At 44.9% G+C, this 16,351-nt stretch overlaps 1 protein-coding gene across 1 annotated transcript in view; it reads right to left on the bottom strand.

Annotated features, from left to right (window-relative positions):
- DLC1 (DLC1 Rho GTPase activating protein) overlaps positions 1 to 16,351 on the bottom strand; it is a 1,452,292-nt gene that overhangs the window by 834,987 nt on the left and 600,954 nt on the right. The gene's annotated exons all lie outside the window — the stretch shown is intronic.

The raw sequence follows: 16,351 nt of genomic DNA, 5'->3' as shown, positions 1-16,351 counted from the left end.
AGGTACCACAAGTATCAATGCAATTATCCACAATCCCACGTTTGCTGAGCACCTGGGTAATATATGTCTGAACTTAAACATTTGTTTTCACCAATATGAAGAATATACTGTATTTGAAGTTAAACTCCACTGAATCCATTTAAAATCACAGCTCACCCACATCCAGCAGTGTATAGAACAAAGGTATCTTAAATTAAGTGAAATTCCTACTTATGACTCCTAGCCAAAATAACATTGCTTTTAATTCGTAAGGTATAGGCACTAAAAGAGAACACCAAATAGCAAAACATGAATTGTAAGATGCATGTTTATCTGAAATGAAATGAAATGAAATGAAAACAGATTTATAAAGCGCATGGCTGCCCTTGAGCGTCCCAGCGCTAGGTAATACACTGAACCACTACCCCATGGCACCAAGAGGAACCTACAGAGGAAACAGGTGAGTCTTCAATATTTTACGAAATTTTGTCAGGTTGGATTCTTTACCCAGAGCCGTCGGTAGAGTATTCCAGAGAAGACCTGCATTAATGGAAAATCGGCGACCACCCGTTTTCACCTTTTTTGCCCTGGGTATCACTGCAAGGTTCCCAACTTCAGAGCGAAGTGCTCGAGTGGGTTTATAAGAGCAGATCAAATCTCTCAGAATGGGGGGGCCGGATCCTTGTAAGGCCTTAAACACTATGCAGAGGGCTTTGAATTTGATGCGCGCTCTAATTGGTAGCCAGTGCAAGGCCTTCAAAGCTGGCCGCGCTGAAGAACATTTAGCTGTCCCGGTGAGCATCCGCGCAGCTGCATTCTGTGCTCTTTGCAGCACATTCAAAGTAGATTCAGGTGCCGCCAGGAAGAGGGCATTACTATAGTCAAGCCTCGAGAGCACCAATCCCTGAACTAGGAGTCTCCTAGAATTGTCAGGAAGAAGCGGCAAAATTTTTCGGGCTGACCGGAGCAGCCCGTAGCATGTCCCTGCCACACGCTTGGCTTGAGTAATCAGAGACAACTCAGGTTCCAGCCATACCCCAGGACTTTTTATAGTGCTCTTAGGGGCCGGAGGGGCGCCCAGACTGGCCGGCCACATACATTTGGGCAAAGACAAGCACAGATTGCCAAGAAGCATTAACTCCGTTTTCGACCCATTTAGTTTTAGCCGGGAGACCGACATCCATGCCATGATGTTGGTAAGGCAGGCAGCAAACTTCGCCCCCTGACTTTCCGATAGCGACAGGGAAACAATCAATTGGGTGTCGTCTGCGTAGGTTGCCATTGTCACTCCAAAGGGTGCAACGACCTCCTCCAGCGGGGCTATATAGACATTAAAGAGCGTAGGGCTCAATGAAGAGCCCTGCGGCACTCCACACTGGAGGGGGATAGGCAAAGATCTAAAATCACCGTCGCAGACCTGATAGAAGCGGCCACTCAAGTATGACTGAAGCCACTGGAGGGCCGAGCCTCCTACTCCAATTTTTCCCAACCGGTGGATCAGAATATTATGGTCTACCGTATCGAAAGCCGCGCTTAGATCCAGGAGGACCATCGCGGCGGAACCTCCCGAATCTAAGATACATCTGCCTTCTTCAACCATCGCTAACAGAGCCGCGTCAGTTCCCTGACCTGGGTGGAAGCCAGTCTGCGTCCGGCCTAGTAGATTGTTAGCTTCCAGGAAGCCGGAGAGCTGGCGATTAACAAACTTCTCAGCGATCTTATTCAGGCAGGGCAGGAGTGAGATGGGGCGGAAGTTCGCCAGATCGGTAGGGTCAAGGTCAGGTTTTTTCAAGAGTGCCTTGACAATAGCCTGCTTCCAGCTGGGTGGGACAATGCCGTGAGTAAAGGAGGCATTCAGAAGGTCAATTGCAGGGCCGACAATGGGATCAACACATTGTTTGAGGATCCGGATGGGCATGGGATCCAACGGGGAGCCACTCTTCAGAGCCGAAAGCTCCTCACAAAAGGCCTCCCTTGAAATGGGAGAGACTATGACTAGTCCCTTCCCACCTAAAACCCCATTGGGGACTGCTGTGCTCATATTTCCTGAACTAGGGGGAAGACTGGCTAGGATATTTCGTATTTTTGTGTCAAAAAACTGAGCCAGCAGGTTACATTTGTTAGAGTTATCCACATGAAAGGTCGGGGAGGTGGGAACCGTAATAAGTTCTCTGAGAATCTTATAGGTTTCCCTAGAAGAGTTGCCTGCCTTATTTATTCGCTCCTCAAAGTGGGCGGCCTTCGTCGATATACGTGCAGCTTTGTATGATCTCATGGCTTCACGATAGTTATCTTTGCTTTTGACAGCCCAGTCCTTCCGCCATTCCCGTTCAAGCCTTTTGCAGTTATTATCCCCAGCTCTGGGGTATACCAGGATGATTTGAGGCTGTTATTTTTATTTGTGCACTTTTTGACGGGCAGAACCGCATCTAGCGCTTGACGTAGCCAGTCATGGAAGGCAATGTCGGCCTCCAGAGGACCACGACCAGGAGGGGGAATGGACTCGGCGAGGGTACGTATGAGGCTGTCAGTGGAGAGTTGGGACCAGATTCTCTTATAAATAGGGGGAGTCTTCTGAAGCCGAGAGCGAAAGGGGTCCAAGCTGACATTGAGCTCCCCTACCACCAAAAAATGGTCCGACCAGGGCAGAGGAAGAGGGGGACCTATTTGAAGGTGCGCATTATTAGAAAACACACAATCCAACAAGTGGCCTTTTACATGCGTGGGTTCCAGGTTGTGTAAATTGAGATTAGCTGTTCTAAGTTCAGATCTAAGATCATTTACACTCTTATCTTCCTGCAGGTCGAAATGGTGATTAAGATCCCCCAAAAACATGAAGTTGGGGGAGGATGCCGCTAGGGCTCTTGGTGCTAAATAATAGATGTTTATGGTTTCCCAAATTCAATCTTATTTATCAGCCATAAAATAATAAAAGGCTTATTAGAGCCACTGAGATTTAAACCTGTGACCTTGAGCAACCTTGTGTCCAACCATAGATCCATGAGTGTCTATATTAGTCTACTAAGCCATCACTCTCAAAATGACTACTTCAATTAAATCCCTGGGCTTCTTACTCAATGGAAACCTCTGTTTAGCAGGCCACATGCACGCCATGGCAATGTCAGCTAGATCCCACGTACAAAAACGAATAAACCTCAAATTGCATAATCTTTCCGCGCAAGATATTAAAATAACATCTAAAGTCTTAGTCATCCATCCCTTGGACTGCAGTTCTGTCCTTTTCAATTGTGGGCCAAAAATACCTTTCCCATCCAAAAAAAAAGAACATCCCTCCTGCCCAGTAAAGCCTGATGTTTGTTCAAACGAGTCTACCTAACCTACAAAGGCATCCACCTCAACACCGTTAAGTATTGCAAATAACCTCAAAGACTCAGGTGGGTCTGGAATACTGAAAACAGAAGCAAATTCCTACTAGACACTGCTCTCATAAACAAGCTTTGCAACCTATCTAATAAAAAGGTTGCTGCAGTATGGAATGCCAATCCAACCCACATAAAAAATTGACCTTTTCAGACCCCGGTCAGGGAGTCACAGGGCAAGCAGGGACTACTGGCTGTCAAATATGGGGGATGCGGTTGTTTGCCTCTGATGTCCCACGGTACAACCTACTATAGCTCCAAAAACATATCTAAGTACAAAGCTTTCCACAGTTGCCTTTCAGTGGTAGTGATGGTGTGCAATCACAGGCTTCCCAGGGGGCTAGTGAGGGTGCGTTCAAACTAAGAGCAATTACGAGGAAGCTACCCGGTAGAAAACAATGTAGAATGAATTGAGATGAAATCAAGAAATACACACTCTACTAGAGAATGACAACATCGAATGAAAGAATATTTGCAGCTCTGGAAGTGAGCTCTATAGCAGTATTGACATAATAGCTTATATCTTCACTCAGACATTAGGAATTATAGGCCACGCCCTAAATCGTCTCCCAGTAACTCTGTAGAGGCCTAACGTGGTCAAAGAATAAGAGAGCATAGAAAATAACTTTAAAGCCTCAAGCCCCATGTGCTTGATGAACAGAAAACTGAAGTTTGGTCCCGAAGAAGGTGGCAGTATGAATGAAGAAGCCACAGAAATGTGAATCAATTGTTTTTAGATCCATTGGGGACTAACCAACAGTACAGAAAGATTTTTGTCCTGTCAGCCTTAGAGTCATCTTCTCGACAACTTTTTGCATTTCCCCTCCATTTTTTCTGATCTTGTTTTTGCTTACCTTAGGACTGTGCACTTTACCAATGCTAAGCAGTGCTAAAGCACTTGTGATCTCTCCCCTAAACATGGTAACATTGGCGTATACAAGTTTAATTTAGTTATTAGTCCTTAATAAATTGGCACTATATGTGTCCAGTGCCTATGAATTAAATCCTACTAGTGGGACTTCAGCACTGAGTGTTCCACCCACTTAAGTAACCCTTTAAACATGTCTGAGGCCTGCCATTTCAGAGCCTGTGAATGCAGTTTTGAACTGCCATTACATCCTGGCAAAATGTACTTTTTTGCCAGGCCCAAACCTTCCTTTTTAATACATATAAGTCATCTCCAGGGTATGCCCTGGACAGCCCACAGGGCTGGGTGCAATGTATTTAAAAAACGGGACATGTACTGTTAAGTCTTGCATGCCCTGGTGGTGAAGAACCATTAAATTCATTTTTCATTCTGCAAGGACTATCTCTTCCATAGGATAACATTTGAGATGCCTTATTACATTTCATAAGTGTAATTTCGAAAAAGGGAAGTGATAAGTAGGTCACTTTTAGTGTCTCTGGTATCTCAATTTAAAATACTAACTTATAGTAAAGTCGAATTTTAAATTGCAATTCTGAAAATGTCACTTTTAGAAATCTGACATTTTCTTGCCCTAGTCGTTTAGTGCATGTAGCCTGTCTGTGGTCATATGATTGGGGGTAATTGACAGGTGAGCTTTGTGTATTGCTCCTAGACAGGCACACACAATAGAAAGCTTCGGTTTGCCTGGCTTCACCATCACTGGGAGGATAGGAAGGCAGAGCTGGCCACAGAGGTGGCTACAACTGAATAGGCTGTGTCCAGCCTCCACACAAAGGCCTGCATACCCCCTGTAGTTAGTATAGAGCCAGGGAAGGAAAGGCAGGATGCCTGAGGATGTCAAAGGGAAATCTCTAGAAGCTTCTCCCTCACTTTAAAGACACAACTGGGTTTAAATAGTGGATGCCAGACACCAACTCTTCAGTGCACTTCTGGACCTTTGGATACTCTTCCAGGAAGAAGGACTGTTGTGCTGCTGAAGGACTGCCACTCTGCTGGACTGCTGCTTTTCTGTACTGACCTGCTGCCCCCTGTCTGTGAGTAAGACTGGACCTGCATCTCTTGAACTAAGAACCCCAGAGTTACTCCAAGGGTTAGTTGGCTGGCTTCCTAACTTGAGCCTCAGGGACAGAAGGCTTCAACAACCTTGCACCTGCACCAGGACTGTGCCATCTGTGAGTCTACCCTGCCAAGTTGTGTTAACCCCAGTCCTGGATACTTGGGCTGAAGGTGCTTTTCCAGCCTCTGTGGATCCAGTGGAACCGACACATCTCCTCTTCTGCGCGGCGCAACCCAGAGCAGAACCAATGCATCTCTGCTGCAGCATGGATTGGACCAATCGCAAAGACCTACATAGCCGCCGTGACCTGCAACTCCTTCGGAACCACTACTGCACGATGCATCCTCTGTGCAGGCACTTGCATCCCTTATTGATGGCGCCCTCCTACAATAACGCCCAACTCCGGCATCGCAACTCTGCAGGTCCTCGAAACCAACGGTTCACCCCCACCATGTGTCACATTCTCGAGGCTGCACTTAGCATCGCAAGCCTTGTCGATGTGATCCTTGATGACGACCCAGGCCCTCGCATCGCAGCCTTGCCACATCTCAGAACCTACACATCGTTCCGCCTATGCGACGCACCTTTGACTTGGATCCACAAATCTCTCCGCAAATCAGAATTTACGGTACTCTGTTCAGCGGGTCTAACTTAGTCCCTGTAGCCAGCCCACGTTCCATCGTGGGCAGCCTGAACTTGTGCCTTTGTCCCTTTCCACCATGATCAGATATCCACAGTTGTCACTTTATGTCTATTTGTGCTATTTTCTCTAAAAGCTTTTAAAATACAATATCTCGAGTGCCACTAATTGGATTCTTGTTACTTTGGACTTGTTTTATTTATTTAAAATTACTCTATTGTTCTAACACTGTTGTGGGCTCCTTTTGTGGTGTGTCTTCACTGTGTTACTGTTTGACAATCTGCACAAATACTTTACACATTGCCTTCGAGTTTTAAGCCTGACTGCACTGTGCTAAGATACCCGAGGGCTGAGCAGGGTTAACTTAGGGTTTGTTCGCGACTTCACTCTGAGAAGAATTGTGGTTGTTGCTAGAGATGGTTTGTGTGGAGTTGATGATGTAACTTCTGCCTGGAATGCCCTGACAAGTAAAACTTAGAATGTAGGGGAAAGAAAACCCGTACTGAAGAGACAACGTTAAGTCATGGATGTAACTGCTGAGGACATCTACTTGAAATAAACATATTGGAGAGGATATGGATTGTGTTTCCTTTCTACATTGAGTGGCGACCATTTGTTTCTGCACGGGGCAGAATGATCATGAAGCCTTCACCCCTGGTCTAGAGAAAGTGACAAGCGGCAATGTGACTCTCCTGAAGGGTAAGACATTTATTTCTATACGTTCATCTGTAACCGCCAGGAGAGCCTGTATTCAGATTGCTTGTCAGGAAACAAGACGTTTCACTTTATTAACAACTAGGGGTTGTTGTGGCTTTCACTGGGCAGCATTAGCGATTCAGATTTATATTGGCTAATGCTGCCGCCTATACTCGTGCTGCCTTGAGGAATATTGGTTTGTGTGAAGGCAGCGCAGCGCAAGTGACTTTAATTAATATCTGGCCGTGCTACCTTCACTGTATGAGATTGACACCTGCTGCCTCGAAGCATGATGTACATGGAAGACGGCTTCCGTTACCAGTGCAAGAGACTCCAAGTGAAGTCGACTCATGCTACCTTCACTGCACAAGACTGGCGCCTCCTGCCTCGAGGAATGGTATGCATAAAGGGTGACTTTCGCTACCAGCATGAGTGACTCCGAGCGAGGTCGACTCATGCTGCCTTCACTGTGCGCATCTCGTCAATGCCGTCAGCTTGAGCATGGCACGTTCGGGCACAAGAATCAAGTTTCATTATAATAAGGAAGGGAAAAAAAAAGAAGAGTTTACTTACCGTCAAGGAGTTGCTCATGGAATTGCTCACCACCTCTCTCCAAGTGTGAGCAAGGCACAGACAAGGAGACAACCTCAATTGACATTAAAAGAGAAGACAGACAAGGAAAAAAAAGAACTAAGGAAAAAATTGATTTCATATAGACTGCTAACCTTGGTTATTCAAGTCATCATTCTCAACCTGCAAATAAGAACTTTTAAGGAAAGCAGGTTTGTTATTTTAATTTAATGTGTTAGCTTGTTGTGGTGGCTTGTTTTGTTAAATTATTACTTTATCTTTTTATTTCAGTTAATTTTTTTAATCAATTTTAAACTAGTAACATGGGGGATCAAGCCATGGCATCAACTCCTACATTCCTTGCCACTCTGGGTAATCCACCTATTCCTTGGGACCAGTGGAAGAAATTATTATTTATGTGTTAGGTATCGGGGGTGATAAATATGCTCCAGTCAGGCATCGAGCCATTTTGTTAAATCATTTAGGGGTATAAGAAAGGAGGTTACATGTGAATCTTCCTGAGATTTCATTAGGAATTGGGAATGGTCTTCCTACAAATGTGTATGAAATGTCTATTCAAATGCTAGATGCACGTTTCATTACTTAGGTTAATGTGGTGATGGGAAGTTTATTTCAAGAGTACAATTGGTTGAGGAGGATATAGAAACATATGTTGCAGCTTTAAGAGGGTTATCCTTAACTTGCAAATTTGAGAATGTAGGTGATTTGCTCATCAGAGACAAAATTGTAAGATGCACTAATGATAAGAGAGTAAGAGAAAAGTTGTTGACAAGGTACCTCAATCTGACAGAAGCCATTCAGGTGGTGAAGGGAATGGAGCAAGCAGCGAAATGGTTGGAAGAAATGGACACTTCATCAAAGGTAGTTCATGATGTCGATGGTGTACAAGCTTCGGTCCTGGAGGTACGAAATTCCAAAGGAAATTTGGGGAAAAATGCGAGCGATCCGAAAAAGGATATATCCAGCACTAGTGTGAAAAAGAATTTGCAACCAGAGAAATTAAATGTTTTCAATGTGGTGCTCCAGGCCACATTGCCATCAGTTTTAAGCATGCAGCAAGAGGTATAGTATGCCGCAATAGTGGTAAAAAGGGACATTTTACTAAAATGTGAAGGGCAAGAATTGCTGGCAAGAGTGAGGGTGGTGGAAGACGAATGTGAAAACGTCACCAAAATTGTGTTAACTATTCAAGACGAGAAAATGGGAGGTATGGTTAAGGAGATTTCAAATGATGGTGCACGTGGCTCTATTGAGGAAATAGATAATGTGAAGAAGGAGAGTAGTGAAAAATTGGAAAAGCCAGATTGTAACTTTAGGACTCCTAAATGCCTTCTGTGAATACCGAAAGTCTTAAAATTAGGATTTTTCTCAATTTAGTAGTAGTAAAGTTAGGACTCCTAACTGTAAGACTCCTAAATGCCTTCTGTGAATACCGAAAGTCTTAAAATTAGGATTTTTCTCAGTTTAGTAGTAGTATAGTTAGGACTCCTAACTTTAGGACTCCTAAATGCCTTCTGTGAATACCGAAAGTCTTAAAATTAGAATTTTTCTCAATTTAGTAGTAGTAAAGTTAGGACTCCTAACTTTAAGACTCCTAAATGCCTTCTGTGAATACCTAAAGCCTTAAAATTAGGATTTTTCTCAGTTTAGTAGTAGTAAAGTTAGGAGTCCTAACTTTAGGACTCCTAAACTGAGAAAAATCCTAATTTGAAGACTTTCGGTATTCACAGAAGGCATTTAGGAGTCCTAAATTTAGGACTCCTAACTTCTGTGAATACCGAAGTGAGTAAGTGTCTTCTGTGAATACCAAAATGAGTAAGTGCCTTCTGTGAATACGAAAATGGTAGTAAGTTTAGGATTTTGTCTTAAGTTAGTTCTGTGAATCGGGCCCATAAACACTAAAGTTAAGATCCTGCACATGGTTTTGACCAACTGCCTCTTCAGATTAATCGAAAACCTCGTCCATATGCCAAACCCTTCCAAATTACATAACATCAACATTGAGGCAAACTCCCCATAGGATCATTAGAGTAGTGTTCAACTCCTGGAAGGCCTCAGTCACACAAACACAATGGGCCCATAAAATCACTGGTGAAATCCAGCTATGGTTGGAGAATCCGTTCTCCCAGTTAGCCTCTCTACAAGGTTTTAAATAGTGGGACCATCTTTGTATTTCGATATTGAGAAGTATCAGAATATCCTTTCAAAAACTGGATGAAAAAAACACCCAGTTCTTCCACTACTGACAAGTGAGACATGTTAGGTCACAATACCTCAACAATAATGAAGAAGCCCCTGACTTCAGCCCCCTTGAGGCCAAACTGATCATGTGCCAAATGTCTGTGAGGAGACAAGTATATTTACTATACAGATTCCTTATCGTAAACACACTGCATGCTTTCGACAAATAAAGAATGCCTTGGGAAGTAGATTTGGGCCTATTAGAAAATGAAGAACAGATGTTTATGTAGATGACACCCAAAGAAGGGTGATATCTCCCAGATGCTGCTTGATATAATTTAACTATCTACACCAGATATATCTTACCCTGCATTGATAAATATAATGTAGCTCCGACCCGACATGCCTGATAGGTCAAACTGAGGAGGGTGACCTCCTGCATATGATATGGGCTTAGAGTTATCCCTCCCTTCTAGGAAGCTATGCCAAGCAAATTATAATTATTCTTGGGCTGCCCAATTAACCTAAAACTGAAAATGGTCCTACTAAATATTGTGAAAGATTTACACATGACAAAAATACCCTAGTGAGACTTGGTCTGGTCGGAAATATAAGACATAACCCCAAATCAATGGAACCCAGCTGCTCCAACATGACAAAATTTGAGTTAATCTAGATTCATGTTATAATCTAGAAAGTGCTCATTTATAAAGCTAAGGAATACATCCAGAAACAAAGAAAGATCTGTGAAAAATAGATGCTGTATGAAGATGGAACAAGGAGAACCACAGAAGTCGAATCATATTGGCAATTCACAATCTGCAATATGCACCTCTGAATACCCTGAAACAAAAACAGCATTTTGGATAATATTGGTACATTTAAAAATGCCTATTAATGGGATGGAATATATGCCCAAATGATAAATACCACTGTAATGTTGTCATGTTTATGTTATGATAGCATTGAAAACTACAATAAAAACACTACTTAAAAAAATTCAATAAGCGAGTGCCCTGTCCAGGGCTTCACTTCTCCAGAAAGAAGTTACTTTATCAGACAAGCATTTGCAATGCAATAGGTCGCACTTTGATGAAAGTTTGATCAATTGGCATTGTAAGTGACAATGCCTTTTATTTATGTGTTGTTTTTAAAACAGATAAATAAAAGGCATTGTCATTTACAATGCCAATAGCTTAAACTCTTGCGAATGCATTGCAATGCATGCTGTTCATTTTTTACAAAGCATTCGGAGAGGGCGTGTCTTGCCTGCAACAGCAGGCAGGACAAAGCTATTTGAGAAAATAGTGCTCGGAGGCTGTAATTAAAGCCTATCGAGTTGCGCTGTGTGTTGGTTTTACCTTCTCTGTGACTAATTTTGAAACCTTTTGGGACTGTTTGATTTTACGGTGGTGCCACACTCTGATTGGCCTGTTTCCTCCAATCAGAGGCATAACAGGGGGGAGCCAGTTGTGCCCCCCAGGTACCTCATGAATGCTGTAGCGCAGACGCGCACAGTGGGCGCTCCGCTGGCACGCCAAAGGCAATCCCGTCTATGCCCGTTCATGCCTGGACATCGCCAGGAGCCAGGAACTATGTCCATTTGCTGCCCCGTAGGTTTGTTTATCCACGTGAGAACCTGCTTGATGTGCAAAGGAGCGCCGTCAGTGTGGGAACCATAGCTGGTCTCCTACCGCTGGTTCCCTACGTTGTAGCCAGTGCAATTTCAGGGTCAACTACTGCTCAAGCCTCCTCTCATGCATGAAGGAGTATAAAATCGGCAGTCTAAACTGCTGTTCTTTAGCCAAGCACCATGCAGAAGTATTTAACCTACTAGCCGAACAGTCTCTTAATATTTTATTCTTGACTGAGACTTGGCTCTCTCAAGACTCTGCCGCTATCCCTGCCCTGACTATGCCTTCAGGTTACGCCATGAGAATTGGAATAGAGGGACGGGGAGAGGCGGGGGCATTGTCGTGATTTATAAAGCTATATATACATGTAGTTTTACTCGGAAAACCCTTCCAGAATGCGAAAGATTTTAAAATGCCTCTAACAGACAATTTCACGCTTTCGGGACTGCTTATTTACCGTCCAAATCCTTTAGAGAAGCAGTAGTTAATGCTGCCACCACACTGGCGCATAAAACAGCCAATTTCACCATCATCAGAGATTTGAATCTCGACCTCGAGTCCCAAAACGACCCTGACATCCTGAACTTTTTAGGGGACATGGCAGCATGCCAATGATCACAGTTGGTTCCAGGGTCCACACACGAGGCTGGCCATCTCCTCAACCTTGTTTTTTCCAACATCCCGTTCCTAGAGGTCCCGCCCCATTACCCATGGCTTGGACCGACCACTCTCGCGTCCATTTCTCGATACCCCTAGAAGGCCCTAAATCCCAGCCCCACGGTAACCCTCTATATAAACACCCATGGCACAAATTAGTTCACACCACCCTGCAAGACACTCTTGGCACTCTAAAACCAGTATTGCCCGCCAACATCGAGGCGGCCAATGACTGCTTCAGGGGGTAGGTCGATCAGACACTAGACAAATGCATCCCAGGCAAATAGACTTACGCCAAGAAAGCGCGGGTAAATGTCTGGTTTAATGAATCAAACATAGCAGCCAAGAAGAACTGTAAAGGTTTGGAATGTGCCTGGAGACGTTCATATGATTCCACTGCTAAATTTCAATATGCCATTAAAGCCTACCATAAACTGGTCCGGATGTCCGTGCTGCCTATTTTGACAATACAATCAATACCAGCATTAACCCATCTAAAACAATCTTCCCAATGTGAGGTAATGGCTACCTACTTCATTAAAGTGGTTGAGGGTATCTATGACAGCTTTTGCCCTAGGAGTACAGTTCTCTACCCCCTGGAAGGTAACCTCACTGGCACTGAGACTCACTCCCTTCTAGCCTTCCCTTTGACTCGCATTGAAGGCCTCCAGGCCTTGCTTACTAAGATAAAATCCTGGTCTCCAGATGACCCTCTTAAACTGGACCTCTTCATTAAGTTCCAAGACTGCCTCATACCCAGCTGCCTGGAACTCATCAATCTATCCTTATCCTCTGCAGCGACATTGCAATCCTGGAAACATGCGAAAGTCATTCCCCTATTGAAAAAGCTCCCTCTAGATGCCTCTAGACCAGAGATTTACCGTCCGATCTCTTTGCTCCCTTTTCTAGCCAACATCACATAATCCCATATGAACACCATCCTGACTAAGTACCTCGAATCTTGTTCCATATTAGACACCTATCAAAAAGGCTTTAGGCCTCGTCATAGTACTGAGTCAGCTCTATTGGCGGTTACTGAGAAACTCAGAGCCTCCCTGAATAAGGGCAGAACTTTGGCTCTGATTCTAGTACATCTCAGTGCTGCCTTTGATACAGTCTCCCATAACATCCTGCTTTTTTGGCCGCAGGAGCTCGGTATCACTGATAAAGCCCTCGTCTGGTTCTCCTCTTTTCTGACTAACCGGGCCTTTTAAGTCATCGCTCCCCCTTTCCACTCCCTTACACATTCCCTATGCAGCGGCGTCCCCCAGGGTGCAGAATTGAGCCCCACCTTGCTCAATGTTTACATCCGGCTGCTGGCCTTGCTGGCCAAAGCCCGTAATACCTCCCTGGAGTCATACGCGGATGACACGCAGCTGGTACTTACCTTTACCAATCACCCCATTCTGGATGCTGCTAAATTTAAGGAGGACCTGACCGCCATCCCTGCTTGGATGGAGGATAATTGTCTTCAACTTAACTCCACAGCAAGTGGTGGCCCCCGAAGCTCGGCGCACCACCTCTGCCGAAAACTGTTGTAAAAAATCAAGGCATCACTTTTTAAGATCATGCCAAGTCTGTTACAGGAACGCATTTCGGCTTGCTGCTGGGCCTCAAACCCATATTGTTTTTTTTTAACCCAACACTCGCCAGCTGATTGTTCAAGCCACTCTTCTAGCCAGACTGGACTATTGCAATGGGCTGCTCCTTGGCACCAACAAGTCAGAGACTAAAAGGCTAAAGCGCACCCTGAACGCTGCAGCCCGCGCGCTGTTTGCCCTCCCAGACACTGCTCGATTTCCGGCCTTCTGCGCCGACTTCACTGGCTGCCTATAGAACAGAGAATTCAATTTAAAGTGCTTTGTCTCACTCACAAGTTTCTCTCAGGCTCGGGTCCAGGGATTTTGAGCGATCTATGCCTTCCCTACATCCCGACACGTGGTCTACGCTCGTATGAACTCCATCTGGCACAAGTTCCTTGGTTTCATAGAGCCGGAGGGCGTTCATTCAAGGTGCTTGCACCGGCCCTCTGGAATTCCTTGACTCTTTCCATCAGAAGCATTCCCAACCTCCTGACCTTCAGAAGGGGGTGAAGACCTTGTTCTTTCGCTGACTGTTAGTTTGCTCTCCCATCCTCCTTTCTCTGCTTCTTGCGCTGGGACGTCGTTTTGAAGGGACAGCCATGCGCTTTACAAATTATATAGCATAACATAACATAACAACACACGTAACAGGGGGTGTTGCCATGGGAGGTTACAAGATGAGTCAAGGCGGTACTAAGGAGGGACCACTAAGGCTTTTGACCAATGAATAGCTGCAGTTTACAATGGACGATTACACAAACCAATAAAAAATATGGGAGGAGAGTGGCGGAGCTTCAAGTCCATATCTCAATACAGAATGCCTCGCAGAGCAGCGCATGCACATGCGCTGCCCAGGCTTGACCTAAAAAGACAGTAGTGCATACAGCAGTAGCGCAACTATAGCTCCGGTGCAGATTGAATCACCCCTAATAGCATGTGTGCTCAATGTCAGTTGGCCGATTACTTTTCTTGAATGTAACTCACAGGTCGGTCTTGCATGCCCAGACCTTAGGCCACGCCCACACACTCAGAATGCCGGCTGGCAGCTCCTAGTTTCCTCCACCTCGGGCATTGAGAGTGCATATGGGGGTGCACCCTTTCCAGGCTCTGTTAGCAGACTGAAGCAGAAGGCGGCAGTCTGATGTGGAGGGATCCCGACTATAATTATAGTATGTGTCCTGGACTGCAGAGTCTTGATGACGGGCCACACCAGGGCAAGCAGGTCCTCAAAGAAATGCAGAATGGGGCTTGGAATGGGCCTGGAGAGACCTGGCAGATGGAGCTCCCGTTGGGACATTCCCATTCCAAAAGTCCCTCTTTCCTTAGCTTTAAAAAAATCACTGAAAAGCCTCCAAAGAGTGGAACTACTGATCCATTCGGGAATGCATTCCAGCCGAGAGCCACCTATTACTCTAAGACTAACCAGCATAATATTGGTATTACTCCAGAATTATAACTCATAGTTAGCAAAACATCTGAACTGTAATTAGATTGATGTTCTGAAGGCCACGCTGCAAGAGAAAATATTATGCTATTGTATGGTAAGAGAAACCGCAATGCTAATGAAACCCCAAGTATTTACAGTGAACAGCACTACCTCTGTAGTCAGGATACAGACAACGAACCCGACAAAAATGAGCCACTCAGAACTTCAATCAATATCGAATTATGCGCTTGAAAAACACGCATTCCCTCAATAATCTATATATGGACACCAGTGATGTGAATGTAGAGAGGTAATGTCACGGCCTACACCTTTGGTAGTATGGACACATCCAAAGTAGGGGAGATGCAGAGAAGTGACTTTTATAAACCCAATGGGATTACATACTTGGCAAAACACAACACATAGGACCCGCAAAGAGTCTTCGCATGTACTCCTTCAGGCACAACTGGCAGCCCCTGTCAGGGGAATCCATATAAAATCTGCCATTTTGTGTCATTTCCATCAGACAAAAAAGTCCATCCAAGTGATGATAGACTGGTCACTGCAGAGCCTGCAGCAGTTCAGGAAGTCAAGGCAGCCACCTCCTCCTCTGATGCATTCTGGATTCAAGGCGCTGGATCTTCAGATCTCATCTATCACAGCCCGTTGGGTAGCAGTAACCGCCCGATTCGTCCTCGAAGCTTTTAGACTATAACAAATCTTTTACCCTGTAACTAAAAGTGCCTTATAAATTTGAGAAGTGTTAAGTACTGACATTTCCCAAGTAGGTGATAGTGAACTCTAGCTGACAAGGAGACAAAGTATGCTTCCAAGGGGGCAAACCCTTATGACTGACTTGCATCTGCTAAATATAGGCACAAGGGGGCAGATTTACAAACCCCCTGCGCCACCAGTACATCACTTTCTGTGATGTACTGGTGGCGCATGTTACAGCTCCACCCTGCGTGGCTTTTCCTGCCCTTGTAAATATGGCCCCTTTACATGCAGCACTTTGCATGAAAGGGGCGATCCATCGGTATTGCTGTGGGTGTTCCCACGTAACACCCATGGAGCAAGACACATTTCCAGATTTACGAGCAATGAAACGAGGAGAAATGTTTTAATTTCTCCTCGTTTTGTCCTCTTTCAATGCGTGCTGCATTCTACAGCACGCATTATAAGAGGAAATGCCTGTAGTGATTGTTTTTGTGCAGGAAAGTGCCACTTCCTGCACAAAAACAATCTCCCCATGACGTGGGCACCCTTGCACCATGGTGCAAGGGTGCCTGCACCGGTGCATGGCAGCAGTTTGTGCGCCAGCACAGGGGAGAGCACAGGAATGCGACATATTATTGTAAATATGTCGCATTCCTGTGCTTTGGAAAGGCCGCAGTGTGGTGCAGCCAAAGGGCTTGCGTTGCCGTGCTGCGGCACTTCCTTGTAAATCTGTCCCAAGGTGCATATGTTACAATGAGGTATGCCCAGAACTACATTCCCTCACAGTTTACTCAGCTACTTCAGCCCTGCAGAAAATGCATTTGAATGCAATTTCTGAGCTGGCCCATTGCCTGTTGATTTTAGAGCCTGTGCCTAGTCAGT

Source organism: Triturus cristatus, chromosome 2_2, assembly GCF_964204655.1.
Source record: "Triturus cristatus chromosome 2_2, aTriCri1.1, whole genome shotgun sequence".
In the NCBI taxonomy this organism is placed as follows: Eukaryota; Metazoa; Chordata; class Amphibia; order Caudata; family Salamandridae; genus Triturus; species Triturus cristatus.
The sequence above is the reverse complement of the archived record's forward strand: the minus strand, read 5'-3'. Positions and strand labels throughout refer to the sequence as shown.